A 23,485-nucleotide genomic window follows, 5' to 3' on the forward strand; every position below is an offset into this window, starting at 1 on the left:
ACTTTTTGCGGGGATGGCTTCATGTGATCACTGTGCCAGAGCCTGTCCAAGGGGACGGGTCAATGGGAGGAGCAGGACGATGTTCGCCTGAATTCTTTCCTGCTGAGCTTGCTGCTATGGACTCAAGAACAGCGGGGGCAGGGCCACACTTACAGAAAGTGTCTTTGCTCTTGGAAGTTGGAGGGTGATTAAACAGGTACTGGGAACTAGGACTTGAGTATAAGCAAAGTGTTCGTCTCCACATGCCTGGCCAGACCCTGCATAACAAGGAAAAAGTTAAGCTGACCGCTTGCCTTCCAGCTGGTTGGGGTAGAGGGTGAATCCTTCCCAAGCCTGAGACACAAACTCACTCTCATATTGTCCCATGTCTGGTGACAGTAAGCATTCATTTTTGCTCAGGCCTGGGCATCCACTAACCTTGGTCAAATCACTGAATGCTAAAACATCTGACAAAAGGTCGAATTTTGACAATGAGCCTTTTCTAGAGATAGGCTTAGAGAGGGGAGTAGTGCCAGGGTACTAGAAAACCACCTTAACTTTGACCCTGGAAAGGGGCAGGGTCCAGGATCCTGCCTTTGGATGTAAGGAGTAGGGATGGAGCAGGGACCAACTCTGAAAACAGAAGTAGCCCACGGAGCCCGAGTGGGGGAGGGGCCTGCTGCCAACCTATCTTGGCATTTTCCCTTTCGTCCTTTTGGTGAGTTTTGTTGTAACTAGACAAGTTGTGACAAATATCCTATTGCTCTTTGGGCCGGAGAATTGTCAGGAGTCCTGCCTGGAAACCCAGCCTCATTCACTGGGGAGCCATAATTAGGCAAGAGAACAGTTCACGGGCCCTTGATTCAATAAAGACCCTTTTATGATGTTGGTTTTTCCCAGAAAAATAATACCACTTTGCTCCGTTTATTGCATTTAGATGTGTAATCATATTAGAGCCCAGCAGCCCGGGGGACTGAAGTTACGTACTTGAGGTTTTCAACCAAAGCCTGTTACCCAGTCTTCAGAGAAAAACACTGTCCTCAGAAAAAAAATGACAAGGGACATTTTTGAGGATTTTCTTTCTTGGCATTTAAGGGACGTTTTCTCCCTTCAGGGTGAGAAGTGACCCAGGAAAAACCCCCAGAAAGTGAAACGTGACTGGCTCGTGGCACTCTGTGCAGTCCTGTGTTGCCCAGCCAGGCATCGTGTGGTCCCTCCCCGTCAGGGTTTGTCATCTGTCAGAGGGGGTAGCTATGTGTCCTGCAGAGAAGATGCCTGTGCCCCTTCCATGAGGATTCTCAGCACCCTAGCAGTTTGCCATCCTCTGCCTCCTCCTGGTGAGGGGCAGTCAGCCTTGACTAAACATAGCCTTGGAGCTCACTGGCAGCATTGTTTGTTGGGATGATGTGCCGGGCTCTGGTGCCATTGGACACTTCTGGATGTTTGCAGGGATGTCCTGCCTGGGATCCCCTTGGCACGTGGCCACCCCTTTTGCCCTCAGACCTGTTGTGAGGCAGGCTCCATCAGAGTCAAAGCACTCCCAGAAATCTGCCCTGGTGAGGGAGAGATCACCAGTGGAATCAAGATCATCTTTCCCAATTCAGGGGTTTAGAAATCTAAGGCGATGAAGAAATTTCTGGTAGTCATTTGTAGGAGGACTTGATTAAGAAACACATGCTATGGCATGTCAGAATGCTAAAACCATGTTGCCTTTAAAGTGGGGGGGGGATACACTTAACTTGCACTGGATGTTCTGGAGTTATCACTGAAGTATCTTTTCAAACATCCTTTAATGCATCGGAATTGCATTTTATAGGGGATCGTTCATCTGTGCATAGTGTGTGACAAGAATATTTTAATACACATTATCTCGAGTTTTTTCAACCCTATACTTCAGGCTTTCTGGCTGACATGCTAGTATGTGTGTGCATATATGCATATTTTTACTGCCCCCCCACAGGAGTATAATTAGAACATCTGAAACCAGATTATCCAATTAGTACTTTTTTCTAATTAGCTGTTAGGAATTTGTGATGAGATAAATTATTTTAGATTTCCAAATGGAACTTTGGCCACAGGGAGGCTCTGAGGAAGTACACAAGGGAGAAAAATAATGGGTTTTTCAAGTTTTGCTTCCCACCTGCTCCCTGAAAAACGTAATCCACTCATCCATAAGACAGCAACAGTGACCAGAAAAGTTTATTGTACTTGAGTAAACAGTTGGAAAAACCCACTTAGCATCAGGTCTTCTCTGGATAATGAAGCCTGCAGGCAGAAGCTGGCATTAAATAGTACTTTCTCCATTTTTCAGCAGTAATGGCAGTAGGAGCTGTTCACAGGAAAAACAATCCTGGTGGTGTGAATTCATTCAGGGTGTATTTACTTTGTGCTGTGTGCGCGCTTTATGGGTGGTAGCTAGCACTCAGGGCTTTATGGCCAGGTTTGTCCAAGGAAGTTGAGACTGGCCATTTGTACTTTGTCTCAAATTCTGAACTCCAAAAAAAAAAAAACTCTTTAAAAAGCACATTTTGGTTCTTTAACTCTTAGATAGAACCTGACCCAAGACTATTGTGGTCTATATTTATCCTGGGGAGCATGAATATTCATGAGTTTCACTGTAGAGATATTAATGTATTTGATTATGGGTATCGTATAATGTATGGCACAGGTACCTCAGTCCCTAAAACCTGGAAAATCCTGATACACATCTGGCCTGAAGGTCTAAAGAAGTAGGGGCTAGAATAGCTCTCCATGGCCTATTTTCCCGTCAGCCACAGGAGGCGGCTGTGAGCCGAAGGAGGGTCCAGGCAGCAGGTGGTCAAGTTGCCCCGGCAGCTACTTTTCTACTACTGCAGGTAGCTTAGCAGCCCTCACTAGGCTTCAAAAGCTAGCAGGTTTTGCTCCCTCTTGTGTCCCATGTTCAGCTTGGGGCACTCTAGCAAATATTGATCAGAAACAGCATGTTATTTCTATAAAGGACCAAATAGTAAATATCTTAGGTCTTGAGGGTGTGGCATCTCTTGCAAACTCAGTTCCTTAAAACTTTTCAGTTTTACAAAATGTGTGAAAATACACATTTAATAGAAACCGTACTTAGAATTTGGATCTCTTCCTGGGCTAGCAGTATGCAGTTGGATGATGCTGGCGAAGCCACTGCAGAAAGGGAAACAACCCAGACAAGTTCTGTGCTCTGCACGGCTGAGCTAGGACGCTCGCTAGGCAACACTATTTTCAACTTACAATGGGGCTTATCAGGCTCTAACCCCATTGAGAGCCAAGGAAGTACTTTCAGGCTGTTAATGTAGCCTGAAAACTGCCACAGGAAATGCATCAGTGAGTGGGTGCACCTATGTTCTAATAAAACTTTATGAAAACAGATGGCAGGCTGGGTTTGCTCGCTGGCCATAGTTTGCCAACTCCCAGGCCAAGGGATAAAAACCTTAAATAGACGCTCTTCTTTGCCATAGCGTAGCCCTGCTATCTGCCTGGACACTGATTTTGTTTCCTCCCCCAGTGCTGTTGCCTCCAAAAAGATAAAAGTGTAGCTCTCATACCAGCATCCTTGCCTTGGCTTCTCCAAATGGTCTGGAAACATGGATAAAAGGAAGGTACTGCCCTGCCTGGACTGGCCTCAAGAGTAGGAGTGTGTATTTGTGTGGACAAATGCATTTGGGCCCAGGGCCAGCCCTGGTGAGGGGCACTTGGGCCTCCACCCACTGATGAGTTTGGGAACTGAGCCAAACCCCCAGCAATGGGCCAGGCTGCTGGTTGGGCAGCGCAGCTCAGGAGCGGATGTGGGGCACTGGGGAAGCCAAGGGGCTGGGTGGAAGCAAGCTCACCAGCAGAATTTCTGGCAGAGAGAGACTGGTTATCGTAAACCCAGTGGCTCCAACGAGGGCTTGTTCATACCCTGCCCAGAGCATCCAGCAAGGGTGGGGTCTGGCTAGTGAGGCTGAAATCCAGTCCCCTGACCTCCACAGCTGGCTGGCCTGGAGCTGACTGATGAGGGAGGGACCCTGCAGATGTTTGGCCCCTGACTCTTAAGCAGACCTTTCCAGGATCCAGGGCTGGAACCTCTCAACCAGCCCCTGCCTCAGCAGCTTTTCTGTGGGAGGGGTTTCCCCCAAGACATTTTGGGACTGCTGCCCTCTGCCAGGACCACCTTCTTGACCAGCCAGGGCGGGGCCGCCGCATAGTTCTCTTTCTAAAGCAAATTCCAAACAAGGGCTGCTATCCAGTTGGCTTCCCCCCATTCCCTCTTCTATCATGGTTTTGTGGGTTACTATTTTAGGGACAGTGTTCAAATGCAGCCTCCTCACCCTGCAGCCCTGATGGCTTGTCAGCCCCAGAAGAAGGGGGTGCACCCCAGTCATCAGTGTGTGCCAAGTACTGGCAAAGCTGGTGGAAGTGGACTGGGTGACTGGTGATGGGGAACTCTGCTGGCAAAACCGGGGTGGGGGGCGGGGCCACCTTCAGATACCTAACACAATGTAATGCTGCCAGGGACTGTCGTCCTGACCCTGCCTGAACTGCTGTAGAGGGATGGCCCAGAGCAGTTCTCGATCATGGGTACACCTGAGAATCACAAAAGGGGCCTGAATCAGCATTGTCAATCCCTGTGCTGGAGGGTAAAGCAGAGAGTGATGGAACGGTGGAGTAGGGGAAGAGATGGGCTGGGGTCAAGTAGGGTCAGCCAGAGAAGGTGAGCTGAGTCTAGAAATGGAGCAGGGGATGGTGATGAGGGTTTAGTCTTGATTGGACACTTTGGGCCTAGCCAGATACAGCTTGAAGCCCTTTACACAAATGAACTCACTCAGTCCTCCCAAAAAGCCCCATCTCACAAATCGCAGACTGAAGCGCAGCTGGGTGAGGGAGCCTGCCCAGGCTTGCATGGGCAGGAGGTGGTGAATTGGGCTCGGCCCTTCCCCATACAGCACTGTAGAGGACAAGGGCAGGCTAGCAGTGGGACTGCCCAGGGAGAGTGCAGGGATGGGGTGTCTCGGGCAAGCAAAGCAGGATGGGTTCAGATGACTCGGGTCTGCTGGTGGAGTATATGGCTGTGATCTTGGTGCAGAAAGCTCTAGGCACGGTGACAGGGAGGTGCACCCCAACTCCCCCATCCTCCTCTCAGAGGGAAGAGTTCCCCATGATGCGGCCCCCACCCTTGGCAGTGAGGGGAGTACATTTTTGTTGGGAGTCTGACAAGCACTTGGTAGGCTACCTTTCATGCTCCTGTCTCCCCATGAAGTGGGGCCTATATTCTTATAGATATGAGCTAGGAGTCTGGGGAGCAAAACAGTGCACACGTGGTCACACAGTGAGTAAGTAGTGACCCAGGCCCCGTCTTCTGTGGGGAGGTGCTTTTCACCACACCAGGACCTATGCCCCCACCTCCTCCATCCGAGTGGGCTCCTGGGGCAGAAGAGATGATCCTAAACAGGCCTAGGATTCGGGGACTCCTTCCATCCCCTTGAGGAAGAACCACCAGCACTCACCGGCCTGTCCTTTTCTCAGTGGCCGTCTTCCTCCCCCATTTCTTCAAGGCTGCGCTTCCTGGCAGCTCCTGTCAGCCTGGGGGTTTGAACCTGCCTTCCCACGCTGGCCCACATGCAGCCCTTGCTTTTCAGTGAAAAGTGGAGCCAGCACCGTTGAGCAGCGGGAGGGCTGGACTGGGATCCAGGTTCAAGCAGCAGCTTCCAGGGCTATACCTTGTCTGGAAGGTTGCAGCCTCTTGGTCCACCAGGGGTGGAGGACCCAAAACTAGGCTTTTCAGGACTAGTCCCTTTATGCCAGGCTCAGAGAGAAAGGGTGATGGGAGCCCCTTTTTACAGAGCGACACCAGGCTGCCCCTGCTGTAGGGAAGCCAGAGGCGTTCGGGTGCTCATTCCTCTGGGAACCACATACCTGGATATTCTTCAAAAGGAACAGAGGAGCATGGAGGCAGCTCCTGACCCAGGCTTCTGCCCTGGGTGGGCCTCTTTGTCCCTATAACCTGCACCAGGCCTGGCCTCAGGGGAGGGAGAAGATCCTGCTTTCCTTCTTGTGTTGTGTTAGGCCTGAGAGCCTCTCTTGGGGCTCAGTTTCTCCAGGATGGGTCCATGCCACACCTGTGACCCTTTTTGCAGTTCTTGCCACACTCTAGTCGCTGGACCCCTGTGGGCAGAAGGCACCCAAGTTCTGAGTTGGCTCTGGATGAAATGGAGGCTCGTCATTCCTGGGTGTGCTGCCAGAGGCCAGCGAGGCTGGGCATGGAGACCCTGCAGCCACACCACCCGCCATAGAGCTTCCCCAGGGCTATGGGCCAGTGTTGGGTAAAGGGACACTCATCTACCTGGACCAACTAGATGACTGCCTGCTTGGAGAGCATTCAAGGACAGCAAGAAAAATGAGGGACTTTCAGGGGCAGCTGTGTTTTCTGACTCAGTCATAATGCCCCTAAAAATCCTTATTGTTCTTGCAGTGTGCATCAGGCAGAAGCCACAAGCACCCCTTGTCCCTCTGGGATGGAAGGAGTTTCCTGGAGTCATATTGGAATGTTTCCTCCCAACTGAGAATCGGGGGAGTTGCTGATCAAACAGTTTGACTGGCATAGTGGTTTGCATACATTTCTTCTTCCAGTAGAGGGTGGTGAGGAAGCTGAACATTGGACACTTGCTGGTTAGAGGCCAGGAGCACACAGGTGTACCTGAGTTGCATGCAGTTCACAAGAGCCCAACTGCACATTCAGTGTCTGATGAAGGCGGTCCTCAGAGCCAGCTGCATTAAAGTAGCCCTGGTGGGCAGGAAGGGATGTTCTTTTCTCCTGAAGTTGGGGCAGGGGGGGAAATGACACCTGAGCAGAAACTTGCAGTGCCTTTTAGAATACTCTCTAAGACCTGGCTGTTTTGAAAACGTGGTTGTAAGAAAGGTGGTGTCGTAATCCCAGCATTGCAGAAGGCTGTGTCAAAGGGCTGGGGATGTAGCACAGTGTTAAAGTGCCCCAGGTTTCAATCCCCTGTACAAAAAAAAAAGGGGTGCTGGGGGGAGTGGTTGCAGTGATTTGGCACTTACCCTGCGGCTGAGACCCCAGACCTTGCTTTCTCCCTGCTGGACGCTCCCTGGCCTTTCCGCTTCGTGGTGCTCTTACCATTCCCGCAGGTTCCCGCTCTATAGATATTTTGACTGAGCCAAGATCTTATGTCAGGGTTTCTGGAGGAGACTGTCAAGCAATAGAAACTTCTTTTAAAACAGAAAACCACTTGGTGACATGCCCCTCTTAACCCATGATATCAGTCCACACCCCAAGGCAACTGAATCCAGCTTTCCAGGCGAGGCAGGGCTGGTGGCTTGTCCACAGATGGGGAGGGTTGCGTGGCCTGCTCCAGCAGGTCCACCCTTGTCTTGAGGACCTCAAGGGTCAGCAGGGGAAATTCATTCTTCATATTTCTAAGTCCCCAGGAGTCAGCTTGAAAGCTCTCATCACCAGAAAGATAGCCTTCAGTGCTGGACGCTGGTGGGAATTTGATCACCCTGACCTCGCCTCCTGCCATCGATGACTTTAAGGGGCTGGAGCCTCAGCCACCTCCTACTCAGAAATGAATGCTCCAAGGTAAAGTGTAAACACACATGGTATCTATGCCTTCGGGTAAAAGAGGAGGGGGCATGGAATCTCATGAAATGAGAAGCTCATTCTTCCTATGGACAAGGGTGATCCAGCTCTTAGAGGTTTTTGTCCATTTGCTAACTTTAACTCTCTCCTCCCATGAAGCCTCTTTGCCCTCCTATCCTTCCATCACCCCAAGACATTTGTAAAAGATCATACATCAAAAATGAAACTATTTCCCTAGGTCATAAGAATTGCCTTCAAATGCTATAGAGCGTTTGAGAAATCAAATTGCTTGCAATTGCTAGGGAACATTCATCAAAAGGAATGGAAGGTTCCGCTGACGAACTATGGCCTTTCTTCCCCTCTGCCTGCACCCCCTCTCTGCTAGCAGGATGGGGACTTTTATAAGGGCAGGCCCCTGTGGGCCATTATCCTGAGCCCTCAGGAGTGTTTTTTTTTTTTTTTTAAACCAAGTGGAGTGTGCTGTGGCTGCCACCAGGAAGGTCCAGGATTTTTCTAGAGAGTTTAAGCAGCATTGGGGTCTCTCCAGGCCTGGATTGATGGAATTATTATTGAGGATGAGAGAGACAGTGATGTCCTGACTCCCGTCTCCTGCAGTGCTTCCTGATTTTTTTTTTTTTTTTTTTTAAAAACCAATGGCTGGGCCCCAACTAAGATCCACTGGATTGAACTGCAGGGGGTTGGGAAGCCCAGGGATTGGTATCTTGGTTTGTGTTTTTGCTTGCATTTATTCCTCAGGTGATTGTGATCTGGCTACATGACCTCGAGTAACATGAGAGATCCCCTCCAGCTTTGCCTGCAGAGCTATCCAGAGGGATGTGCCCATTTGCAGTTGGCTGGCTTTCTCTTCCATTATTTCCGCTGCTGCTTGGTCATCTTTTTATCCTCCTCTTCAGACAGAGAGCAGGCTAATGACAGTGGAGGAACAGAGCGAAGATGTGGCAATGTTGGGGTTTAAATCTGCAGTTCTGACCCGCAAGATCAGTGCTGTTTCAGTAGTAGTCGTTGGTATTCATAATTAACACATCCAAGAAACTTCTTATAATGCTTGATACTAAGCAGTCATCAATCACAGTGTCCCAAGATGTGACCTTCCCTTAGTTTCCCCATGACTGCCTGTTGCACTGCCAGCCTGGGCAGGGTTCAGCCCCATTTTACAGATGAGGAAGGGGCCTTACACTCAAGATTGCCCTAGTCACTTGGTGGCAAGATCAGCTGGCCGCTTACCTGTTCAGATGGCCAGGAAGTGTGCAGAGGTTCCTAGGTCTTGAGGAAATAATCTGACTCCAGAAGCCCAACCTGAGGGCTAACTGGGCAGGCTGCCAGCACAGGGGATGGCAAGTTGCCAGCCATTCCCATGGTCTGCAAAACAAAGTGAACCCACTTAGGCCATGGCGAGGATGAGAACACCACTTTAAGAGTCTTTAAGGACTCAGGCTTCATTTGCAAAGGAGGTCCCTGAGCACTGGACCCCACTCCCTCCTTGGCCTGGTTCTGGCCCTTCTCTCCACCATCCCTTTGCAGCCCGGTGCACACCTTGGCAATGGCATCTGTAAAGGTGGACTCGGCCGGTGTCTCCATGGGAAATGGGGCAGGGGGTGTCTGCTCAGACCTTTCCTGCCCACCTTCTTTGGGGATGGGAGCCTGCTATGACTTGCTGGGGTTGTAGCTTAGTGGCAGAGCGCTTGCCTGGCACATGTGAGCCACTGGATTCCATCCTCAGCACCACGTAAAAAAATAAGTTGTGTCCACCTACCAAAACAACAACTCCCAGTTTAAGTAGCATCCTGTTTGCTGGACATGGCTGAGATAAGCACAGAACTGCGGGGGCTGGGGGGAGATAAGTCTTTGCTCTGGAGTCTGATCAGGGCAGTCACTTGGCTGAGGAGCTTGGGGAAAGGCCTGAGCATGCGTGTGTATACAGATATGAAGTTGCTGCCTTTCCCTTCCAGGAACACACTCGAGTAGAAGATGCTCGGCGACTGGTAGTGGTGCAGCACCTCTTGGGAGGTGAAGTCCTGGCCTCCACATGGCGGATGGTACCTTCTGTCCTTGATCCTACAAGGATGACCTTTCTAGACAGTCTTCTTGGGCCTCCTGCCATGGCTGAACTCCTGGGACAGTGGTTCTGGACTGGCAAACTACAGTTCTTGCCGCTGCCTCAGGGTGTAGATGGCCCAGTGTCTGTGGGCTGGAAGGACACCAACCTAGGAAGCAGCCCTGAGCTGGCATGAGGAGTCCATCCCTGGTGGCAGGTTTGTCCGGACATAGGAATGGCATGACACCACCACTCCTGGGGCTTTGGAGGAGTTGATAGCTATCCATTGGAGACCCTCGAGTTTTCCATGGACTCTTTTCCTCTGGGGATCACCTACCATAAATTCCCGGGTGTGGCTGCCCTTACCACCTGACTATAGAGGCAGCCATCTGATCCAGGCTTGGACCAGACTCCTCTGCAGGACTTTTTGAGTTTTCGGAGGACACAACATCTTTATTTTACTTTTATGTGGTGCTGAGGATTGAACCCAGCGCCCCGTGCATGCCAGGCTAGCACGCTACTGCTTGAGCCACATCCCCAGCCCCTCTGCAGGACTGCTGAAGGAACTCGGGGGGAAGCCATTCTGTTCCTGGGGCAGTTGATAAGTCCATACAATGGAGCCTGAAACTGCTGGTGACCAGCCCTTTATCCACTCGACAACAAAGCCAACAGGAGAGAGAACGAACATGGAGAGAATATCGGTGCAAATAGGCCATGCCGGAACCCACTGGCTTCCCTGCGCTATGGGGATTGAGACAAGGCATATCTCTTTTGCTAAAAATAGCCTGAGTACGGCTTCTGTCACAGAAGTGTGCCCAATGCAGGCAGGGTTTTTTTTTTTTTTTGAAACAACTTTGAGGTATATTTCACCCTGAAATTCATCCACTACCCATGCCTGTGTAGCCGCCACTGCCGCCATCAGAGGGCCACTGTTTCTTCCCCCAAAATGTCCCATCTCTCCACCCACTGCGCTTCCCTTTGCAGAACTTTATGTAATCCTAGTGCATACTCTCCCGTCAGGCTGAGTCAGAAGACAGTCTTCCACGTTGATGGTTGCACGCAGCAATGATCCAGTCCTTTCTCTTGCTGGGTCACCTGACATTGCGTAGACGTAAGTGGTTCTTTATCCACTTAGATGAGGGATAGTTGAGCCGTTTCCAGATTTCGGCTGCTGTGAATAAAGCTGTTTTGAACATTTGTGCCAACCTTCGGGTGTGTGCTTCAAGCCTCACACACTAGATGTCAGGCTCATTTTCCAGCTGAGATGGGTTTCAAAGTGGAATGATTTGTCCAGGGTCAATGGCTGATGATCCGGGGACTGACAGTGATGTAGCTGGAGTGGGGTACAGCGTTGGGGTGCTTGGGGAAGGAGGTGCTGGGCTCCTGGCCAAATGAGCCACAGCCTTGGTCCTGGCTTTCCACCTTCCTGAGCCATTGTAGTTTAGTCTCCCCCTGTGGATTCCAGGGCTTGAAAGATACAATCCAAGTAGACTGCATACACGACGCCAAATGGATTCCTTAAGACATCTAGAACCGCCCGTCTGTTCCTCACTGTGAGCACGTCACAAGAAGGACCTGGAGGTGAAACCATTCTAGCCCCAAACAAAGACCTTTTGTTGGTTTTGTGGCCGAGCATCAGCACGTTAGGGCTCCTCCCAAAGGATGTCAGGCTGGTCACCCCAGTTTATTCCCTTTCCAAGATGCTTCAGCCTCAGCTCCTGGGCTCTGTCTGGGTCCACTTGAGACAACGGTTTTTCTCTGGTGCACATGCTGTGACTCACCAGGTCATCTCCGCGGGACTGAACACCTGTGGCTCTTTGGTTTTGTAAGCTGGTGTGTTCTTTTCCCCATTCAAGCCAGCTCACAGCTGAAAATACTAATACAGCTTCACTAACATCAGCCTTCAGTACCCTGCCCCATGTCACTTTCCCTATTAGGGCCCAAATAATAAACTGAGTACACCCATTACCTCAGACCCTCTCAGTAACCTTAGAAGGAGGTACCATTACCCACCCCCTCCATTAACTGTGAAGGAGACTGGCAGGGAGATGTCCGGGGGAGGGGGTGTGTGTGACACATTTGCATACCACCTCAGAGCTTCTCAGCTCCCCCGCCGAGGATCCACCAAGATCAGCTGCTTGCTCTGAAGCCAACCTGCTGCTATTCCAGAGTCTGATCCCCACTAGACGTCAGCCCAGGGTATGGGACCAGCGCCCGGATGGCTGCCAGAGGGGCTGAGACTACAAGCCAGACGCTTGGTGGCATTGGTTTTATGGGGTAAACTTTAAGCAGGAGGGAAGGGGAGGATAAGTCCCTCCCCATGCTCCCTGGGCATGGTCCTATGCCATTTCTTAAAAATTTAATTAGATATCTAATACCAGAATGCATTTTGGTTCATTGTACACATCTGCAGCACAACTTTACGTTTCTATGGTTGTACGCGATGTAGCATCGCACCATATGTGCAGTCATACCTAGGGTAAAGAGGTCCATCTCATTCCACCATCTTTCCTGCCCCCATGCACCCTTCCTACCCTTTGCCCAATCAGAGTTCCTCCATTTTTCCGATGCCTTCCCCCTCCCTGTTATGGATCAGCATCTACTTATCAGCCTTTGTTTTTTTGGAATTGGCTAACTTCACTTAGCATGATATTCTCCAACTCCATTTACCTGCAAATACTATAATTTTATTCTTTGAATGCTGAGTAATATTCCGTTGTGTTAGATGAAGGGATAACGGAACTGGTTCATATATTTTTTAAGAGAATTTTTTAATATTTATTGTTTTAGTTTTTGGCGGACACAACATCTATTTGTATTAGGCTGAGGATTGAACCCAGCACCGCGCGCATGCCAGGCGAGCACGTTACTGCTTGAGCCACATCCCCAGCCCATCCCTTCATCTATTGAAGGGCATCTAGGTTGCTTCTACAGTTCAGCTATTGGGAATTGAGCTACCATGAACATTGATGTGGCTATGTTACCATAGCTTGCTGATTTTAAGTCCTTTGGTATAGACCGAGGAGTGAAATAGCTGGGTCAAATGGTGGGTCAATTCCAGGTTTTCTAAGGAATCTCCATACTGCATTCCAGATTGGTTGCACCAATATGCAGTCCCACCATCAGTGTATGAGTGTGCTTTTTCCCCCACATCCTCGCCACCATTTATTATCTGTATTCAAGAGTAGTTTTGATTTGCATTTCTCTAATTACTAGAGATGTTGAACTTTTTAAATATATTTGTTGACTGAGTGTATATCATCTTCTGCAAAGTGTCTCTTCAGCTCCTTAGCCAATTTATTGATTGGATCTCTTTTTGGTGTTAAGTTTTTTGAGTTCTTTATAGATACTGGAAATTAGTGTTCTGACATGTATGTGGCAAAAATTTGCTCCCAAAATGTAGGCTCTCTGTTCACCTCATTGTTTTGCAAGAAGAATAAAGCAAGGGGCATCACAATACCAGACCCTTAAACTATACTACAAAGCTATAGTAAGATAAACAGCATGGTATTGGCACCAAAATAGACATGTAGACCAATGGTACAGAAGACAGAGAAAAGCCCACATAAATAGTTATTTCATACTAGACAGAGGTGCCAAAAACCTAACAGTGGAGAAAAGATAGCCTCTTCAACAAATGGTGCTGGGAAAACTGGAAGCCCATATGCAGCAAAATGAAAATAACCCCCCCCCCCTCAAAATGCACAAAACTCAACTCAAAGTGGATCAAGGACCCCGGATTAATCCAGAGACCTTGCGCCTAATAGAGGAAAAAGTAGGCCCAAATCTTTATCATGTCGGATTAGGCCCCGACTTCCCTAACAAGACTCCTAAAATCAACAATAAATGGGATGGACTCAGACAAAAAAGTGGTCCTATGCCATCTTGCGTCACTTCCTGTCCTTCCCCCCCTCGGTTTCCCCTCGCTCTTGCTGCCTGGTGCTCTTACCTGCACAGTGAGGCATAAACACCTAAACCCTTGCAAAGGTTCTGTTTTCTAGGGAACCCCGGCTGTCCGGCTCCAGGTCTGCACTGCTTGAGGAAATGTTAAGCCAGGACAGGTGCGTGGGAAGCCAATAAATGACCGAGATGCAGGTTGTTGTGGGGAAAGGGAAATGGGGAGGGGACAAGGTAGGGGACAAGGTGGGTGCCACATTCACCAGCAGTTACTCCCCTTGACCTAACTTCCCTTCCCTTCCCCAGGCCTCATCAGTCAAGTCCTCTCTGACCTCCAGCTGCACTTCAGAGGCTGTGGCCTCCCCACTAACTTCTCTTGTCTGGTACAAGGGAATCTATCCTCCCTGATATTCTGCACACTAAGCACACGACACTGGCAAGGTACTCAGCCTCTCCAAGTAGGTCTTCCCGTGTAAAATAGGGATTGGAGGGATCTCACCCAGGGCCCTCAGGAGGCTTGACAGATTCGAGCCTGCCACATAGGCACAGGGGCAGCCTTGAGGCTACCTGTCTAGCCTCACCTCTTCCATCCCTCCTCTACTCTCCGTCTCCATCTCCATCTCCATTGAGTAAATGGTGCTATCCCCTCTTCAACCCATTCCCAGGCCTGCCACCAGAGCCAGGACACCACCACGCTCCATGTGTCCTGGATCTGACCACAAGAATGGGCTCAGGCCTGGACATGGGACCTAAATCCAGCAGTGATTGCAACTGCTCCAAAGTTCTGCTGAACAGTAAGGAAGGAGGTACTTACTCTGCTGAGGTCATTAGCTCCGAGTCAGAAGAAAGCGGAGCCAAGGGCTGGAGCAGGATATGGAGCCTCAATGATGTCTTTGCAGCTCCTGGACTCAACCATGCCAGAAGCTACTTAGCCTCTGGTATTTTTAGGAATGAAAACATCAGCCCAAAATTTCTTTTTTTTCCTTTGGTACTGGGGATTGAACACAGGAGTGCTTAAATCATTGAGCCACATCCCCATCCTTTTTTTTTTTTTTTTTATTTAGAGAGAGGGTCTTGCTGAGTTGCTGAGGCTGACTTTGAACTCATGATCCTCTTGTCTCAGCCTCCCAGGCTGCTGGGGTTACAGGCGAATGCCACTGAGCTCAGCCCCAACCAGTTCAAGTTGAGTTTGTTACTTAAAAGTGAAATGGCCCTGATAATACAGCGGCTTCTCTAGAAGGGACATTGCTGCTCTTGCAGTTCATGTCGTTATAAACACAGAGGAAGAGGCAGCCATGGCGATGCGTATAGGCTGGTTCCTCCGGGGGCCTCTCTGCTCTTCACAGATGAGGCCCCAGCCATCAGCTCCCTGAGGGCAGGGGATTTTCCTCAGATGGATGCCGATACATCCTAGGTACATGGTGTCTGGTACACAGCAGGTGATTAATAAATATGAACAACTGAAGTAGGCACCATGGTCCATTGTTTCTCCCAGGGTGCCCTGCCTTCCAGTCCCCACGTAGGGGGACACATTTTGCCCTGACTGCTTATCTTTGTCCTCCAAGTCCAGTGGAGTGGCTGCCAGGAGACTGTCTTGGCAGACTGATCTCCTATCTTCACAATTGTTTTCTTAGAAAGTTTTCTAGAGCTTCCTTCATCCTTTTAATTGTTTCTAATTCAATTTAAAAAAATTGCTATCAATGTGTCCCTTGTGTGAGGTACCAGAGAGATGCAAACATGAATCATGTTCTGCCTGCCTTCGGGGAGCTTCTGTTCTGCTGGGCGTGTACAGTCACGAACTTGACTCGATGGCATTGTTTTAGGCATGGGGGCCATTTTCTGGTATCCTCCTACCGACCAGGCAGTGAAGGAGCTCTATGCTTAAGACCAAAATATACTCCTAGGTCATAATGAATGCAGCTCATCTGTGGCCACAGGAAAGTTGACCGTGTAGGTGAGTGGCCCTGGGACTCTAAATGGGAAGTGCCCACCATGTGCCCAGCTCTGTACTCAGCTCCCCCAGTTTCATGCCAACTTGGAAGCATTGTCCCATCTCACAGGACGAGAAACAGTCTCAGAGAAATGAAGTTTCCCTGAGCCAACAGGGCGTGTGAGTGCATCATTGGGCTGTAGCAGGGAGCCCCCCCTGGGGACCCCAGAATTGATAAGGCTTCTCAGTCAGTAGTGGGGTCATGGTCTGTTGGCTCTTGCAAAGGCCAGTGAATGTCCTCGTGGCTCCTCCCACCTTCTCCTTGGATGACAGCTGCTGGATTCCTTGCCTGCCTCTCTCCTCCCAGCTCCTGGTCAGAGTTGCAATCATCCCCACGTCATCTGCACCTTGCACTTTGTCCCAAGGACTGGCCCGGGGTAGATCTCAGTGCCATGAGCATCTGGTCTCATCCCTTAGCATCCATTCTCTCCTCCTCCCAGTAGCTTCCCCCTGCCTTGTAAAACTGCCTTTTTATCATCCTATCTGTTCCTAAAATATTTGAACCATCCTGGCAACCAGGTGAGGCCACTTGTCTGGTGTACCTGGACCAGTCCAGGGACTGAACATGTGATCCAATTAGAATCCTTTCCTGGAACATTCTGAATTTTCCCCATGGATCCTTAACTATAAGGATTTGACCCCAGAGCTACCAGTGGTCCATCCGCTGAGATTAGCCCTTCTGCATTTCTATGTCTGGCTTATATAGAGCAGAGCAGTAGATTCCCACTCCTTTTTCTTTTTTTTTTCCCCCTTAACCCATGGTCACTGAACCAGTGAGCTCCTCCCTAGCCTTTTTCGATATTTTATTTAGAGACAGGGTCTCACCATACTTAGAGCCTCACTAAATTGCTGAGGCTGGCTTTGAACTCATGACCCTCCTGCCTCCTCCTCCCAAGCTTCAGGGATGACAGGTGTTTGCCATCCTGCCAGCTCCTTTTCACCTTTGAATTAGCATCGGAATAATACAGGGTCATGCTAACAACCGAATAAGGAGAGCACGCTCATCAAGAAAAAAATCAGACTCCTGCTCTCCTTCCCTCTTCACCCCAGAGGCAAAGGTCTCCCACATCTCCTCGTGTACCCTCTTCCTGATGCTTTCTTCCGTAACTCTAGACAAGGTGCTCATGTATCTATTTCTTGATTTATAACTTTAGACCAATATCCATGGATTTTTCTGTCAGATTCATGAGACTTTAGCTTACTTCCACTCCTAACCTTTCGACTTTGAAATTTGTAGCACACCTGACACCTCTCTGCTGATTACCTATATTTAAATGTCTTTCTCTGGTTCAACTTTAAGACACATTTCTTTTCAGCCCCACCCATGATGGGACAGATATCCCCACATCTCATTTTTTGCATTGTATTAGTGGCGTTCACCTTCTGTCTGCTCCACAATCAAGTCTTCACAGCTTCGACTCTTGCCCGCATCCCCCTGCCCCCCCCCACCACAGGCGATGAAAACGGGGGTTCCCCTCAGTGGAATGGGCTGGCTGAGAAATAAAAGCTAAGAAAAATAGAACGACGGAGAAACCACAGGACACAGAAAATATTTTCAGAAAGTGGGGAGGGGACAGGCTAGCCGATCATATGGATAGAGCTTCTATACTAAAAAGCAAAATGGAGTCTTCGCTTGCTTTATATCGGGGAACATCAGAGGCCTTCCACAGAATACTCATCACCAAAAAGTGTTACAGGTGGGCTGTCCAGTTCCCAAAGGTTACGCCCATCTCTGGAGCTACTGTGAGGGATCTTCCTAGTAGGGTGGGGAGAAAGGTCATGTGCTTTGGGCCATCTAATGTGTGGGAGAGCCACAGATAGTTCCCAATGGTAAAGCTAAAATCTCCCTGGCTGCCACACAGAGAGAAGATCCTGGCTTCCCACATTTGACCACAGGTTGATTCAAAAGATGAAAAGCCAGGCAAAAGCACTTATTTGATAAGGCTGAGACTTTGAAGCACCGTTCCCTGTAAATTCCCTTTTAAGCAAAGCTAATTTGATTTGGATTTGTTGGGTATGGCCAAGTTGTCCCAACTTTCACACCCAAGTTTTGTTGAATTGGATGTATCCACATGCCTTCAAATGCAAGCTGGGACAGAGCTCCCAAGGGCCAGCTTCATGGCCCAAGACCTTCATTGTCACACACAGCCCTGGGTTCAGAAGGATGCTGTGCTTGGTTTAATAGGCTGTCACCGTCTTGAAATTCTTAATGATTCAAATTATACTCTACTGTTATGTATATCTAAAAATAACAATTATAAAATCCTTGATTTTTTTTTTCCTTTTGGTACTAGGGATTGAACTCAGGGGCACTCAACCACTGAGCCACATCCCCAGCTTTATTTAGAGACAGGGTCTCACTGAGTTGCTTAGCACCTCACTTTTGCTGAGGCTGGCTTTGAACTTGCGCTCCTCCTGCCTCGGCCTCCTGAGCAGCTGAGATTACAGGTGGGTGCCACCGCTCCCAGCTCTTAATGATTTTTAGCAAGAGGGCCCACAAATGAAGTAGCTATCCCGAATTCCCCCATCTTGCTGGAAGAGGCCTGAATCTTCTAACGAACATTCTCTCTCCTTGGGCACCTGCCAGGCACTTAGAGGAAAGGCAGGGCCCTTAAGCAGGTCCCAAGGCAGCCATGAAAAACTCAAGTGAGGGGTGCAGGCCCGAGTGGTAACTGTGTGAATGTAGCTCACAGGTGAGGTCAGGCTGGGCTTCTCCCAGCTTCTTGCTACGGAGGGGCAACTGACCTTGGAGAATCTTGCCTACTAATTCTAGTGTGAGGGAGGTGAGATTATCTCCACCCTACAGATATGGAAATATCAGCTAAAAGACATGCTCAAGCCCTGTCTTATCAACGGCAGGTCCTCCATTCAAGCCTGGACCCACCATGTTTCCTCCAGACCAGTGCTACCCATCATGCAGCAGAACTGTGGCTGAGTTCTAGACCTGCTCCCAATTTGCTGTGTGCCCTTCAGTGAGGAACTTGCCCTCTCTTGACTCCTTCCCTCAAAGAGTCCTCTGAAGGAGAAGATAAGTTTTTTAAAGTTCCTTTCAAAGAGAATCACTATATAACCCAATAGCAGAGGAGGGGAGTCTTTTTTTTTTTTAAATGTATGAATTCCAACTGATCAATGCAAAATGAATGAAATATAATTCCATTTTTCAATCTTTAAAGAATTAATTGCTTGGGGCTGGGGCTATAGCTCAGTTGGTAGAGTGTTTGCCTCGCATGCACAAGGCTCTGGGTTCAATCCCCAGCACCCCCCCCCAAAAAAAAAATTGCTTAAAGTTTTATTGGTTGCTAACATCAGAAGAGAAGAGAATTAGACACCGGATGCCTCTTGATAGAGCAAGGTGCTGCCTAATAACACGGTCTTGCCAGAACAGAGAACACAAATGTGAATCTGGTCAAGCCTTACTGTGATCACCAATTTACAAGAAGCGCAGAGGATAGAGGAACCTACTGAATTACACCAGAGTGCCGCAACCAACAAAATCCAGACGGAGCCAAAGGCCGCAGGACGAACCACTAATTTCTTCCAATAAATAAATAGCCAGCAAAAATACAACCACCACCCAAAACCCTCTACACCTAAAGAGACTCAAAGACATGCTCACCAATGGCAAGGTTTAGCCCTTATTTGGATCCAAATTTAAACAGACTGTCAAAAAGCAATTATGTGATGATCAGAAAGCTGAACACTGACCAATTCTTGGATAATATGAGGAATTATTAGATTTCTTGTGTGTGATAATGGTGCTGCCATAGTGGTTCTGTTCGATTTCTAGAAAAGTCCTTTTAGGAATACACACCAATATTTGCAGATGAAATTATGTCATGCCTGGATTTGATTCAAAATAACACCCAAGGAAGGCCATGGGTGGGGGAGGAGGGGTCTGGATGAGGCACCAGGGCCTTGGGCTGGTGCCTGTCACAGCCGAGTGATGGGGTCAGGGGGGTGTGTGACCATCTCTGGTTTTGTGTATGAGTTTCCATTTTTTAAAAAGTCGCTTCTAGCCCCTGCAGAGCAGGACTCTGAGAGTGTGGCATCTGGGGAAGGATTGCCATGTCCCTAGAAGCAGGGGGTCACTGCTTCAGGGGACACCAGGCCTTGCTTCCCCCGTCTCCCGGCCAGGTTGGGTTCTGGAGTGTTGCGGTCATTAGCGCCCAGGCTCAGATCAAAGGGGTGGCTTTCTCTGTGCCTGGATGAGATCATGGAGCTGGACATTGTAATTGTAGAACTCTGGCCCCAGCCCACAAGACCAGCTCTCCCCTCGTGGGCACGCGGGCTCTGCGCTGCAGGCACATTCTCGGCCACGTCAGGCCATCTGGCTGCCAGCTTGGGCAGGAGAAGGTGCAGCAGCTGGTGGCAGCTACGGGGCATTCCCAGACGTGTTTCCCACAACCTCCTGGCACTGGTGTGTGGCCAGCACTGAAGGACGTGCAGGGTTAGAGGGCCACGCACAGGCCCAGCTCCAAGAGAGTGGGCACTGACCAGTTTGGTGCCCAGCCTGCTGCATGACCTTGACCAGACCTGGGTCTTGGGTTTCACAACCAACAGGAGGCAGTCTCAGTGGGTGCTGTTGGCCTTTTTGGAGGGACAGTGCTTCCAGACCTCTTCCCATTGAATGCCCGCAGCAGCCCCTGCCACTGTGGCTCCCACTTACGGACTACAGTCTTAAAGGGGCCTGTCGAGCCCATAGGCCCGTCTACCTGTGTTTCTCGAGAACTCAAAACAAATCGAGAGGGAAGGGGTGGGGACTATTGCTATTGCTCACAGTCAGGCAGGGAGATGAAACAGGTTTGGTCTTGAAGGGTAACTAGGAGTTTGCAAGTGAGCATGGGGTGGGGGGTGCCGAGAGGAGCTAAACCCCTCCAAGGTGGAAGGATTGGCTTGCCCTTAGGCACATGGGCACAAAAGAGCCCAAAGTAGCCATGTGCCGGGGAAAACATGCCTATAATCCTGGTGACTTGGGAGGCTGAGGCTTGAGGATCACAAGTTCAAGATCAGCCTCAGCAACTTAGTAAGACTCTGTCTCAAAAACGACTGAGGATATAGCTAAGTGGTAAAGTACCCCTGGGTTCAATCACAGTACAAAATAAAATATATAAATAAAACAAAGCACAGCGCGTCTGGAGAAGAACAGAAATTCCCTGCGACTCCGGGGTTTGGCTTGCATTGCAAAACCATGCAACGGAGGCGGAGCCTTCTGTGTGAATCAGGAGAAGGCCGTGCTCCTCCGGGGTCACTCACAAAGAATGCAACTGCACAGCTAGGGTTTCCTGCCCCAGAGAGAGAGTTGGAGGTGACGGGGAGGAAGTGGAGCTTCTCAAACTTCTTAAGCTATAAGACCGTTGAGCGTATCGCGTGTGCGTGTACTCATGAGTGTGCACGCCACCCCTGCAGGCCGTGCATTCATTCATTTAATAAGAATGTTCCAGAAGCGTAGCCGCAGACACATACTGACCTGCCCCTCACCCTCATGGATCATGGGACCCAGGGGAGGAGAAGGAACCAAGAGAGCAAAATGAAATGCATTCTACAAGTCAGTGCGATTAGGATGCAGGGGTGATAACCAGGGACCAGGAGGGAGAAGGTTCTAGACGGCAAGGTTAGATAGATGCTCAGAAGGCCACGCTCGGGCAGAGAGTCTTCAGTGGGCATGTGCTGGCCTGGGCCATCGGGGCTACCCCCTTCCCAACAGGCCTCTGAGTTCTTCGGCCTGAGGTTCCCCCTTCCCTGATGGACAGAATCCACTAGGCTCCCTCTCCCCAGCCCCGCCAAAGGGTGGACCGTCCTTCCAACCCAGCAAGAATGGCCATTCCTCTGGCTCTTGGGCAGAATGACAATGACAGTCACCCAGCTGCCTCCCACACATTCCTGTCCCCGATCCATGCCTGCCCTTCGCGCCACTTGGCCCTCTGGAGCCGGCTTGGCTTCTGCCCATGCCCGGGCCTGTTTTTCCAGCCTTCTCATTGATTTTCTTAGCTCCTATGGGCGGGTCTATCCCAGAGTCTGTTTGGTTTTGGCTTTTTAATTAGCAAAGCCAGAGCGAGGGTTCTAGAACAGAGGGGGTGTGGGAATCCCCTCCGTCCATAACAGGCACGGCACGGCAGGGGCTGCCGAGCTTTCTGGAGCAGCCACCTCTGCGTGGTGCGCAGTCCCTCCACAGCCCGCCAGAGTGCAGCCCTGGCAGGCCTCCCCAGGAGGAAATGCCAGCCGTGTTTCTTTAAGCCTCACTCGGCCTCCCCAGGGACCCTCTGGCTGCCCTAACGCTTCCTCTGAGGCTGTGTCAGTGGTGCAGGCCTGGTCCGCCCCGGGTGGGCCTCCGGCAGGGGCCTGTGACTCAGGGCTCAGTCAGGCAGCAGCAGGATGTCAGCGCCATTCACTGGGCCACGAGGAATCTCACTCTTCTATTTATAGGCTGCGCAACTGCTGGCCCAGCTTGGGGGGAGGAAGTGGCCATTGCTGCAGTGCATGGTGGGGGACGGGACAGCAGGTCAGGAACCAGGACCAGGGGAGGCATTGGGCCGCCCCTTCTGCCTGGGGGGACCTTCCAGGTTAGGGCTAGTTCTTCTACTCCAGGATGGCCAAGGCTGGGACAGGCCAGGACAACGGGCCCATGTGGCCATATCACATATTGACTGACAAGAGGTGGAAGATACTAGTTTGGCCATGAACTTTGAAGGGTAAGGTAGGATGGGGACTTCCCTGACCCTGTTCGAGGGAAGAGGTTAGGTCAAGGTAGTGTCCAGTAGCCTGGCATCCAGAGAATTCATCTTACTCTTCCTGTGTCGGGGTCCCTACTTGCTTCAACTGTCAAAGACCCCTGTTCCTACCTCCCAGCTTGTCCCCAGGCCAGGATGGCTACTTGTCCATAGGAAGCTGAGACTCTGATATCTATTAAGGACTGAGCCCTGTCATATAAAGCCTCTCAGGCTGACAACAGCTTTGTGACATAAGCCCATTTAACAGAAGTCAAAACTGAGGTACAGAGTGATCATGGTACTTGCTTGGCTTTGAGTACGAGTACAAATATGCCCCATATGTAAAAATAGATAAAATGTGGGCTTCCCACTTGTCAGAGGGGCATTGTGAGGGACAAGTGGGGTCCCTTGGCCATTCTTAATTCGATGCCATTTCTTTGCAGGAGCAAGGTTGACATTTCTCAGCTGAGCCTACCTCTCAGATTGAAGGATCCTGCATTTGTCTTGCTCCACCCTGAGGTCTGGGAGCAAGTCTTGCTCCTCCTCAAAGCCCAGCCCCTGCCTAGAGCCTGGTCCCTCGCTGGGGATCTGTAGAGCTCTGCCTCCCCATCCTGGGAGCCCCAAAGGCTCTTGCACCCTCACATTCTGGTTCCCCTGGCAGCAGCCCTTCCAGCTCCTCTGCTGCATGGGGCCTGCACACAGGGCAGATGCTCAGAAAACAAGCAACACTGCTTCCAGGTGGTGGGGGCCAGGCTGGGAGTCCAAGCCTTCTGTCCTGATGTCTTCCTGGTGGGATCCAATTTCCTGAACAGCAGATCCTTCCCAGAGAGCCCACTGGGGCCAGTTCAGAGGGAACCAGCTAAAGGCCACAGTGCACAGTGCAAATTTGCCCTCACTTAGGGAAATGTGGGAGGAGCTCTCGCTCCTTTGTATTCCCCCAAGGAGCAGCCTCCAGGTCCAGTTCCTTCCTGAGGCCCTGATGTGACTAGTCCGCAGGGGTGCTGTGCACTCCCACGGGCCCCCATGCACAGGGCTGAGCACAGGCCAGGTTACCTCTCCCGCTCTGCCCTGCTCCATCCAGCCTCACGGGCCCTGGGGAAGCTTGAGACAGCTACCAGGGCTACAGGTGGCTCAGGTGATTGTCCCAAAACCAGGCAGAAAGGGAGGGAGGGAAGAAGGGAGGGGCAGAAAGAATCAGGGTCTCACTGCCTTGAACCCCCAAGGGGGTCCCTCCTGCAATGCCCGTCCACCTCCTCCTCCAGAAGCAT

General features: G+C 50.4%; 1 long non-coding RNA gene and 1 other non-coding gene across 2 annotated transcripts; both read left to right on the forward strand.

Annotated features, from left to right (window-relative positions):
* Positions 1 to 4,448: 4,448 nt before the first annotated feature.
* Positions 4,449 to 10,828, forward strand: LOC114083056 (uncharacterized). The gene is made up of 2 exons (XR_003581088.2): positions 4,449 to 7,567; positions 9,538 to 10,828. It is a non-coding gene; the product is annotated as an uncharacterized lncRNA (long non-coding RNA).
* Positions 10,829 to 18,701: 7,873 nt separating this feature from the next.
* On the forward strand, positions 18,702 to 18,774 carry Trnaa-cgc (transfer RNA alanine (anticodon CGC)). The gene has a single exon. It is a non-coding gene; the product is annotated as a tRNA-Ala (tRNA).
* The last annotated feature ends 4,711 nt before the right edge of the window (positions 18,775 to 23,485 follow it).

This window comes from Marmota flaviventris, chromosome 17 (assembly GCF_047511675.1).
Source record: "Marmota flaviventris isolate mMarFla1 chromosome 17, mMarFla1.hap1, whole genome shotgun sequence".
NCBI lineage: Eukaryota > Metazoa > Chordata > Mammalia > Rodentia > Sciuridae > Marmota > Marmota flaviventris.